The sequence below is a fragment of the Pogona vitticeps genome, chromosome 7 (genome assembly GCF_051106095.1).
Source record: "Pogona vitticeps strain Pit_001003342236 chromosome 7, PviZW2.1, whole genome shotgun sequence".
Lineage (NCBI taxonomy): Eukaryota > Metazoa > Chordata > Lepidosauria > Squamata > Agamidae > Pogona > Pogona vitticeps.
In genome coordinates, this window is record NC_135789.1 from 29,548,719 (window position 1) to 29,560,647 (window position 11,929).

General features: G+C 42.9%; 1 long non-coding RNA gene across 1 annotated transcript in view; it reads left to right on the forward strand.

Moving 5' to 3' along the window:
- LOC144584063 (uncharacterized) overlaps positions 1-11,929 on the forward strand; it is a 266,283-nt gene that overhangs the window by 176,259 nt on the left and 78,095 nt on the right. The gene's annotated exons all lie outside the window — the stretch shown is intronic.

Genomic DNA, 11,929 nt, shown 5'->3' on the forward strand with positions numbered 1-11,929 from the left:
TAAGTAAATAAATAAATAGGTTTTGCACTCTGCTTCTGGGAAAACACATCTGCAGTGGCTTGTACATATCCTTCCTTGAGTTACAAACCATTACAAATGCAGTCTGTAGCTTTTGGGGTGGGTTTTTTTCTCCCGTCTGTCTCTCCACCCACCCTTCTCGAGACCATTTGTTAAACTTCCTGCTCTATGTATATTCTCATTAGATAAACATACACACCCGATGATGTTGTTTATTGCCTGCTCGGCTCCCGTCATAACCCAGGGAAGACAAGATGAATTTGACAGCTAATGTAAAAATTACAGCAGGCAATACATCTTAGATTTGGGGGAATGCCAAGATGAGGGTTAATCAATAAAACCCTAACTCGGGTATTGTATGAAATGGCAGTTCATCCATTATTAGGGCTTGGGATAAAAGACGGCTTACTGGCTTGATATATTGGCCCTTTCACCTCGGGGCCGGTGTTGAAATCCAGTTCAATCCAAAGTGACTAAAGATCATTCTTGCTAGAGAGAGAGGGGGAGGGAAAGGGAGAGAGAGCTTACATGCAGGATACAGTTGCTAGGAACTGATGTCAAATACACAGTCTGATCGGGCTGGAAATGACCAACCGAGACTGAAGAGTTCACTCAAAACTCAAAGCCTTGCTACTCAGAAAAATACTGCCTTTATTTTGCTGAATTTTACCTGCATTCATGTCAGGTAAGATGATCCTCCATGAACTGGGGCAGTATGGCTGGTGCCAGATATTGTCTGTGAGACACACACACACACACACGCACACACACACACACAATGGAGAGCCCAGCAGTGTGGTAATTAATAATAATGCATCCTTCAGTTCGTTCTGACTTGCAGTGTCCCTTTTCAGATTGTTTTCTAGGTCGAAAGTACTCAGAAGATGTTTCGCAGTCCTATTTCTGGTGCCCCTTATGGGCCTCACAAGTGGCAGGACATGGATCCCTAAGGCCTCACAGGTGGCAGGGCACATGTAAACCACATACACTCCAAGTGATTGTGTTTGGCCTCTCTACTAGGAGGCATGAGGCGGGTTTGAACACTCAGCTTCTTGCTCTACACCACTGAGCTAGCCAGCCATTAGATGTATAACAATGGGCTCTTGGAAAATCAGAAAGAACCACAAACCTCACTCCTGCTGATAAAGCTGCTCTGGAAGCCCAAGGTCAAGATGTTGCTGCTTTCCCCACAAACCTGACCAGACACTGGAAAGGCTCCTCCTTCAAAAGACACATTGCAATTTTCTACTAGCTTTCTGGACCTGCCCTACCATCAGACAGGAGGCTCCTGGCTCAGGTGGCTGGGCATAAGGAAGGGCCAATGATGCCACCCTTTCTAGAAGTGACCTGGTTTTACAGATTCTCTCCCCCTCCCTTTCCAGTTTCTGTGTCTCAACTTGCCAGGGCAACACCCCCATCACCCTTTCTTCCTAGTGAGTTCATCTGTGTGGCATCTCTTTACTGCTGCCACCATCGGCCCACTTCTCTCCCACCTTGTATTTTAGGAGGGGCCAAAGAGCAGCTCACAGACCATATACAGACACCATACGGAGAGTGCAATGATACCCAAAGCCGGAAGGTCCGAGCCGACAAAGAATTGGGGCTGAGGGGTACACGGGGCTCATGCAACCATGAGGAGATGTCAGCTCTTGTGATTGGAACTTTCTAGGGATCAATGACCAGAATTTAGAAAAGTTAGTTTTTTTGACTACAACTCCAGGAACTCCTCCTTAATGGCCTTGGAGGCTAGAACATTCTGGGCGTTCTTTTCCAAGGAATGAACTTTCCTAGGCTTTGCTATGTTTAAATAAATGGTCTTGCTTGTTGTCCTTGCTGGATAATGAGGACAAACTATTATGAAATTCAGATTTCTTGGTTGTTGTGGGTTTTTCGGGCTCTTTGGCCGTGTTCTGAAGGTTGTTCTTCCTAACATTTCACCAGTCTCTGTGGCTGGCATCTTCAGAGGACAGCACTCTGTGCTCTGGCACCCTCAGCCAACTACACCAGAGCACAGAGTGCTATCCTCTGAAGATGCCGGCCACAGAGACTGGCGAAATGTTAGGAAGAACAACCTTCAGAACACGGCCAAAGAGCCCAAAAAACCCACAACAACCATTAGATCCTGGCCGTGAAAGCCTTCGCGAATATAAATTCAGATTTCCTCTGATAAGGATTTTTTTTAAAAAAATAAAAAATAAAATCATGCATCAACGAAATGTGTCAGAGAAAGAGCAAAATGTGCTTATTGTCCAAGGCACTATCACTGCTTGTTCAAGCCTTTCCTGTCAGTAGCTCTAAGACAGACCTGGGCAAAGTGCGGCCTGAGGGCCACATAGGGCCCTCGAGCCGCTCCTGTCCAGCCCACGGACAGTTTTGAACATCAAAACCATTTATAGCTTTTTGTCTAAAGTTGATCAGTTGTTTATCTTTAACATGCCACAAAAAACCTCTTTAGTATTTGTGAAGATTAACAAGTTTAAAATAAAAACAATCATAACATCACTGTTTCATTTTATTTTTAAGTAAAGTTGATTCGGCCCCCGAACACAGTTCAGATTTTTCATGTGCCCCTCCTATAGAAATTAATTGCCCACCCCTGCTCCAAGAGAAAATTTTCATACCTAGGCAGTGTAGTATAGTAGCTATCTCAAAGACCATGTCTCCCTTTATGAGCCCCCCGGGTGCTAAGATCATCAGGGGAGGCCTTTCTCTCAGTCCCACCACCTTCTTGAGTGTGTTTGGTGGGGACACAGGAGAGGGCCTTCTCCGTGGCTGCTCCTAGTCTTTGGAACTCCCTCCCACTGGAAACCAGCTGGGCCCCATCTTTGCTGTCCTTCTGCAAGCAGGCAAAGATTTTTCTCTTTAGGCACGGCTTTCCCTACATGACTGTCTGTCTGAGAGAGGTTTTTAAATGTTTTTTAAAAAAATGTTTTTTTAAAAAAATGTTGTTTTCAATGTATTTTTGGTGTTGATTTTGCTTACCATTTTAGCGACGTATTTGACTGATTCTTTTTACTATCTGTATACTTAACTGTTTTTATCTTTTAAACATTGTCTTTTACTGATATAAGCTGCCTTGAGTCCTTCTTAAGGAGAAAGGCAGCATAAAAATGTTTTAAATAAAGAAATAAATTACTATTTTGGACCACAGCTGATCATACTAGTTGAGGATTTGGTGAGTTGTAGTCTCCTTCCTTTCCTCCCAGAGGAAAACATTCTCAAGCTGTAGTGATGGCAGGAATGCTTGAAAAGGGCTCTTATTTGCATGCAAGCATATTCGCTGATAGATTCGTAAAGCAACCAATTACTCTGCCTGCTTGTTCCCTAGCTCTGTGAGCTAGGAAGTAGGGAAATGGATTTAAATCAATTATTTAAATCATCTCTCTCTCTCTCTCTCTCTCTTTCCTGGTGATTTGACTCAATGATTTTAAGCTCTTTGATTTTAAATCAATCTGTCGGCCCGTCAGACTCCCTCCCAGCTCCTGTGTTCCTCGCCAGAAAACTGCCCAATATGGATGCTATTTTGTTCTCAACTACCCGACAAATTTGTTAAGTGCGGTAAACCTGAAAGAATACAAGGCGACGATCAAAGAACTAATGATTATATGGGGCAGTATCTCTTGAAAGAATCAGCAAGGCCTGCTAGCTCGTAGAATGGAAAAAAAATAAGACTAAAATCAAAATTTCAGTGCCTCGGGAGCAGACAAGGGGTTAATAACTTGAAAAGAAAAGTCCAGCTTATGCGAATAACTTCTTACTTCTTCTACAAACTTTGCATTTACAGGCTAAAACTGTGATCCTAAGACTGTTTATTCAGGGCTAGGTCCCATTAAAATCCAGGGCCTTTATGCCCGTATAAATGTGGCAAAGACCAGGGGCTTTACATAAAACGTATAGGTTGTTTACTTTTGAGAGGACATGCTAGACTTTTTATTTATTATTTCCTCCCCTTATCACACAGGGTAAAAATTGAATTTGGAATTCGATATTAAATAATTTTGTAGATACTTAGAAGAATCAAGGCAACAGATTAATCAGTGGAGGTTTTTAGGGCTGTTTTCCTGACTGCACTCTTTTTTCGCTGATGGCTTTTAAGCAGGAAAATGAAAAAGAACTTTACTGCCATGCTTTAAAAAGAGGATATGAGAGAGAGAGAGAGAGAGAGAGAGAGACCCCATACAAACTGAGCAAAGGAGAATTAAAAAAAAAATGAATACATCAAGAGAAAGAGTTTTGATTGATCTGCCTTGAAGTGCTAGGTTTAAGTTAGCGGTGTTTGTTCACCATAAGAGTCAGTCAAGATCCGGATAAATCCTGCAGAAAATGGGTGACCAACATGATCTCGAAGCATTACTGTAATTGTAATTCCAGGCTTCATGGCTTCCATTCACTACTAAGGAGATGCCAAAATGTTTATAACCATTGCTGTCTTTTCCCACAAATAGCATTCCCTTAAGATCATGCCTGCCAAACGGTTTGCAAATACATATAGAGATTCTTGTCCTCGATTTCTTTAAATTTTGTTTTGTTTTTTTAAATTTAAAAAACATGGAGGCACCAACTGCTTTTCCATTTCTTGGCATAATTTGTTTATTGTCATAAGTACTTTGACGCCCTTGCTCCGAAAATGACAGCACAGAGGCTGGGCTCATCAACAAATTTGCAATCTTTCAAAGGGATCAGTGTAGCAAATTTTGGGGAAGGTGAGTGAAAAATTATCTGGGCTGAGGGAATGAGTCACATCCTTACCCTTCTTTCTTTAAAGCTACTTCTTAGAAATGGCACACAGCACAGAGCTTTACCCAATCAGAAAAGATGCTGATTTTCAGAATGAGAAATATACACTCTGGTGCAGTGGTTCCCAACCTGGGGTCCCCAGATGTTCTTGGACTCAAACTCCCAGAAGCCTTCACTGCTAGCTGTGCTGGATAGGATTTCTGGGAGTTGTAGTCCAAGGCCATCTGGGAGCTCAAGGTTGGGAACCACTGTTTTAGAGAATTTTGAAGCTTGAAAACTCACTTGAAATAGTGAAGTGGGGTACCACTGGAAGTACTGAAGTCTCACAGTCTCCTGCTTGCCCTACCAGGAAGCGCAGAAGTCAGAGATCATTTCCTAAAACATGGCCGGCGATTAGAAGATGAAGCTGCCAGTAACAAAAGCCTCCTGCCCCCTTTCTTTCTCCTGCATCTGGTGTGTTCACAGAAATAAAATCCAAAGGACATTGTTTTGTGGTGGGCTTTTTTTTCCTGATTGCCCTGTTTTCCAAAGTTCAAAACCCACAGAAGCTACAGCTAGAGAGCTGAAGATCTGGTTTGACGTTGAATGCTCCAGGCCTGCTAAAGGGCAGCCTGATTTGACTCAGGATATTTCTGAACAGGCAAGCCAGTGCACATCCTATGGTGGTGTGAATTTTACCCGTTTTGGAAAAGTTCCCGGTTTTAACTACCGCAGCCACTGTTGTTCCATTGATGGAAGGGCAACTCAGGCAGTGGTAATTTAAAAAATGTCATTTCCAAATTTGGTTATCTCGGGCTGTCCTGTCCCCACCCTCGACTCCAATTTTACCTACTTTTGAAGCAACTTGAAACTTCCTAGAGAATGATGTGGGAAATATGATGCCACTGGCAAAAACTTTTGGGAAAACTTCTCAAAACGTCTCCACACACCCGGACGATCTCACACGGCTCTTGTTCTTTTAAATTGACTCAAGGACATTTCCGTTTGGAGATGCAGCTTCCCCCAAATCAATGCCCCATGACTGCCAAGAGCTTGCCAACCTTGGAATGGAAAAGCATCCTATTTTCCGCCCATCATCTTAGAGGCTGTCCAATTGCTAAACTCCAGCAGCAGCCTGTGAGCTTGGCAGCTGGCACGCCATTCTAACTCAGGCTGCGTGGCTTTAGCACCGTGTTGTCGAAAGGATAAATGTGTTTTCGTCCATGTCCTCCTAGGCCTGTCTCCAAAGCTTCCCCATCCACGGGTTAACCAGATGAGCCTTTAATGCTCAAAGGATCCCCAAACAGCTTAACCTTCACCCATCTCTGTTAAAAAAAAAAAAGGAGTGGGAGATGCGACTCAGACTCCTAATGCTGCTTTGAACAGTGTTCGCTATTATTACCTCCAAAAATCCGTTAAAATTTCACACAATTTCCTTCACAGCAGTGTATATAATAATGCTAGCAGCCAATATGTTTCTATAATTGGTTCTGGAGCCGAGAAGAGTCCAAAGCAATTAATCCGGCCCCCTTCCTTGTTTGCACCCGTAGTAAGCTTGACAGGGTGGTGCGTAATTGGAATCCAGTGCTCTTTCTCCACCCCCCAACTTTAAATTAATATTTTCCTCTTCTGATTTAATTTCGCCGGGTAACAGTGACATAAAGACATGGCGTGTCAAGCGCTAAGTAATCTTCCGCAGCCTTGCTTAGGCGGAAACTTTCTATTCATCAGTAATATAGTGACCTGTATATCAATCCAATCCCAGCATACAATGTTTCCGTCAAACAGGCACATGCATTTAACTTGGTATATAATCAAGCCCCAGATGAACAGGAAGGAGGAGGAGGAGAAAGCGGCTCAAATTCTCAGTGATGGACATTGGGATCCAGTGAATTACAGGCCTCCGACTAACATTTACCCATCGTAATTTTCAGGCTCAGAATAATGATTTCAGGGACTAGAAATATTCCATGAACAAGACTGGTGTGAATATTCACTTTCCCCTCCTCCCCATTCTGGTTGGGCCCATTGTTTCTTTTAGTTGCTTATCAACTATTAGTTGCAATTATGAGTCGTTACCTTTACAAAAGACCTGTCACTTTATTGTTGATATGTTTTGATCTCGCAGCATGCCCACTCAAGACCAAACCGTCATCTGGTCTTTGTATTACAGCAGAAACAGCTTGCAACAATTGACAGCTGGAAGGAGAATCCATTTCTCTCTCAGCTTTTGAGATGGTTGACGCTAAAATCAATAGGAACAAGAAACAATCTTAGATTTAATGTGTTAGCATTGTAATCAGGGCTTTTGTGTTTAGAAACATCAAGCCAAACTGATGTATTATTTTATTTATTTTAAATGTTTTTAACCCGCCTTTCTCCTTAAAAGGTATCTAGTGTGGCTTATAACAATTGAAAGGCAGCATTTAGGTTAGCAACAATGGGTGTACAATACTAAAAGGATCAATGAACGCAATATCAAAAAACATAAGTAGAACCATCCATTAAAAAAAAACCCACTCAGGCAACCAGCCACTGAGAAAAAGCCCACCTGAAGAGAAAGGTCTTTGCTTGCTTGCGGAAGGACAGCAGAGATGGGGCCCGGCTGGCCTCCAGTGGGAGGGAGTTCCAGAGTCTGGGGAGCAGCCACAGAGAAGGCGCTGCCCCGTGTCCCCACCAAGCACACTCAAGAAGGTGATGGGACTGAGAGAAAGACCACTAGGGAGATGTGGTCCTTAAGATTGCTTGAGTCCAAGTCATTTAGGGCTTTTATAGTTGAGAAGCAGCACTTTGAATTCTTCCCAGAAATGGATCGGCAGCCAGTGGAGCTGCCATAACAGGGAGGTTGTGTGATCCCTGTGTCCAGCCCTAGTGAGCAATCTCTGGCTGCTGCTTTTTGGACCTGCTAAACAGTCATCTTTCGAAAGCCACGTTACTTTCAAAACATTGCTTTTAAAAGCTCAGGCACATCCCACCCATTTAATGTGAAAGTTGTAAGTTTGCATCTTTTCTGCTCCACAAAAATATACTAAATCAATGGAATGTAGTTTTGATTCACCAATGTCTACGTTTGTGTTTATCTATTTGTCTATCTCTCCTGGACAATAACTCCTTCCCCAGCAAAAAATAAAATAAAATAAAAAATGAACTGTTGTGCTAATATATGGAAAAGAGAGGCCATGAGCATGTACTAGTAGGAATATATGTAAATAAACATAAGAGGGGCAGAAGAGGCAGCCGGGAGGAGAGGGGAAAAAACATGCTTGCCTCGGCCATTAAATCAAATCACTGTAAAAATAATGGCTAAACTCTGCCTCTTACTTGTAGCACTCAATTTATGTAGTCAATATGGCAGTGAATGAATGAGCAGAGGTACTAAGCACACAAATCTAAATTCAATATACATATCTTAGAAACAAAACAAAAACAAGACGAAAATTCCCTTAACATGCTCAGGCTGACGAGGCATATAAAATGGGCGTCACGACAGCAGCCAAGGAGGGGCGGAAGGAGGAATGGGGAAAAGAGGAAAGAAATAAATTAGCATCATTTAAGGTGACGGTTCCCTTGTTTCCAACTATGTAAATATAGCTAGACTGTAGCCACAAATCCGTGCCTGCCAAGGATTTACAGGGGGTGTTTGGAAAGGGGAGATTTTTTTTTTTTTTTTTAAAAAGCAAAAACACCTGCTGGATTTTCTTTACCCTGCCGAGGGGGGAAAATAGGTTCTATATGTGGTCAACCTCCAGGGCAGGGCTGGGTCATTTCCATGGGTCGGCTCTGCCCCTTCCAAACTCACTAGTATTTCATGTTTTATCACTGGTACATGGCAGAATTTGCAGCCAACCAGCTAGAATTCAGCAGCAGGCAAAAAAAAAGGCCATGTTTTTCCTGTTTGGGGAGCTTGTGCCTTGTTTTGTTTGTTTGTTTGTTTTTTAACCAAACTACATCATGTTTCTGGGATCCTGCTAGGAGTGCTGTTCAGTTTGAAAATCAGGTGTCCCTCCTCATTTGCCTTCTGACTTCTCCCTCAGGGCAAATTGTAAGGGTTTTTTGCCCTCACCGTGCCATGCAAATTCGGTGGCGCTGCAATAAACATGGCAGTGGTGGCAACAACGACAAATGTCTTTCATCCAGTGTTCTCTGCCCAAGGAGAGCCAATGGGGTTGTTCCTTCACTGTTTTAGCACCATCAGCATCCAGAGCAGTTTTTAAAAATATATTTATATGCAGCCTTTCTCCTAGAGGGTCCAAGGCAGCTTATTAAAAGAAACAAAGTGAAATACCAAATATTTTGGTAATAATAAATTGTTATTAATAAAGTATTTTAAAAGCATTAAACAAACATCATATTACAACTCATAATAGGGGCAAGATTAAAAACACATGTAAAACACAGAGTAGCATGCTTGTGGAAGGACAATAAAGATGGGGCCAGCCTGGCCTCCAGTGGGAGGGAGTTCCACAGTCTGGGAGCAGCCACCAAGAAGGCCCTCTCTTATGTGTCTCCACCAAGCACACCTGTGAAGGTGGCGGGACCGAGAGGAAGGCCTCCCTTGATGGTCTTAATACCCGAGTAGGCTCATAAAAGGAGATATAATCTTTTAGATAGCTTGGGCCCAGTTTTCAAAACTTCACTGGAATGATGGGACTGCCTGAAGCAGTTGCCTCATTCTGCCTCTTGGTAGGGCCGGCCTTGCTTGATACATGTGTACTTTAAAAGTTTTCGGAAACCATGGATCTAAGCAACCAGCAGGGGCATTTCGCAGAATCCCACAGCGGCTTAATGACAAAAACAAAACTGCTGGTAGAACTAGTCTTTAAAAATAGCGTCTACATTTGAGCCTTCCAGTCTTACACAGACATGAACCTCTACACACACACACACACACACCCATACACACCCCACATACTTCGATTCTGATGTACAGTTTGAAACAAATCAATAGCAGTATAATAATACTCAGCACGCTGTGTAATTTTTATATCATTAGTTTTCATTTTCTGCTCCCTATGCATCAAAAAACTTACAACGGCCTCGTAAAGTTTATTTAGTATTCCATGAATTCCTAATCAGTTTCATTTCATAATGATTCAGAGCGGCCGTTGCTGGGGCTCCGGTGTCAAAAAATCGATAAAACCAACACAGTTTTTCCTGATGGCGGCTGCAAAAGGATCTATTGTGGTGGAATTATGATTTATGTCTCGGGCTGGCACAAGGCAGCAGCAAACAACAGCATGGCCCCCAAAAGCTAAGATGTAGGCCGATAATGATTTATATGCATGGCCTCTCTCACAGTCTCTCTCTCTCTCTCTCTCTCTCTCTGACACACACATACACACTTCTCTTTTCAGCCCTTCCTTCCCGACATAACCACAAGGGATGGAGAGAATGTGCACTAAATATGATACGGGCAATCGTATGGGGAATTTAAAAAACCCGTATGATTCCTTCGCTCCAGCCAAGAGTGAAACAGGGAACTCCTCTCTTTAGTCTTGAGTTCCTTTTTTGTTCTGAGAAGCCACGCACAAGGCAAGCCTAGGACCGCCTGATGGTTCAAAAGGCATGAACAAACCCATCCGATGCTTCAAACATTATTAAAAAAAAGAAGAAGCTAAAACTTGCTCTGCCTGTCTCGCAAGATCCCCAAAATGGTAGGAACCAGAAAGAGGACTTTTTGTTTTGTTTTTGGAGGATACTGGAAAAGAGAAAGGTAGCAGAAAAAGAGGAATACGTATCTCACATGGGGTAGACTGATTCACTAGAAGAAGCTGCAGCTTGAGTCTGCAGGACCTGAGCATCACTTGCTGATGATAGGAGCTGTTGGAGGGACATAGGAACATCATAACTTGGAAGCAACTTAATGGCACATTAACAGTAAGCTTTTGAAATCTGAACTCAAATAGCATCTGAACTTAAATGATATCTAAACTGGCCATGCTGCTTGGAGAATTTGCACCTTGTCCTCCAAATTTTCTGAATGTGGAATTTAACTTCAAAATTTATAAACCAAATGTTTTGAGCTTGTGGACACCCCTTGATTGTCTGGGTCTTGGAGGACATCCTAAATATGAATACATTTTCCTTTAAAGTAAAGACCTGCTGGCAGAAAGATACACTGAAATGTATGGGGAACGCTGTTTTAGCCATTTAGGAGTGACATCTAGTGCTCTCTCTCTCTCTCTCTCTCTCTCTCTCTCTGTGTGTGTGTGTGTGTGTGTGTGTGCATGTCCATACAGATAGGACCCCTTCCACAAAGGCAGAAGGGGGTAAATGTCTGTTTTCAAAATTACAGAATAATTACACAACATGGAGGTTGTTTTACCATCAGCAGGCTTAAAGGAAGCACAAACGCACAAAGGGGAAAATTAGGTGGAGGAAGGATTTTTAAAATAAAGGATGAATCACACACACACCCCAAAAAATGAGGACTGAGCAAGCTGGTTTGATGTCTAAAATGGAAGGATGAGACGTGGAGTGCCTGGAAGACCCTAGGACTGGAAAACAGGATAGGATCGTGCTATGCAGGGAAAAAAATGTTGTTGCAGGTCGCACTTGTAATTTCTAACTCCTGAAAAGAACCATTACTGATCCGCTCAAGAAACTCAAAAGAGGAAAAGATTTGGCATAATAACAGAAACAGAAATAAAAGAATTTTAGACCAGAGGGTTTTTTGGGGGGGGGGGAGAAATCTGCTTTTTTGGGGGGTACCGGGAAGATCCCAGGATCCTCCCACACGGCCATTGTAGTCACACAAAGCAAATTTTATGCACTTGCTTTAGACACTTCATGGCAATTTGCGTCTTGTCCCTTGGTGGGTTGTGGCTAAACCTCAGGTGGAAAGCGGCCACATTTCGGGCACGTCGGTGCAGAACAGCAACCTCCCCCCCCCACACACACACACCTTCCCAGAGCATATCAGAAGTTTGTCTAAGGCCTAAGAAACTCACTGAGTTCCTCAGACTGTGCCAAGGGTTAAAATTCTGCCCCAACAGAGCAATAAAGATAAATTACTCATAAAAATAGCAGAATAGGAGCCGGCTGTTCGTGGCAGGAATGGAGAAGGGGGTGTGGGGGTGTGGATAGAGTCCGTATCTTAAAAAGCAGCCAGTTGTAAAAGCTGAAAAGAAAGAAGGGGGGGTGTAGAATTTCCAAGCACACATTATCTAAGTGAGCGTCCATATTTTACCATGAC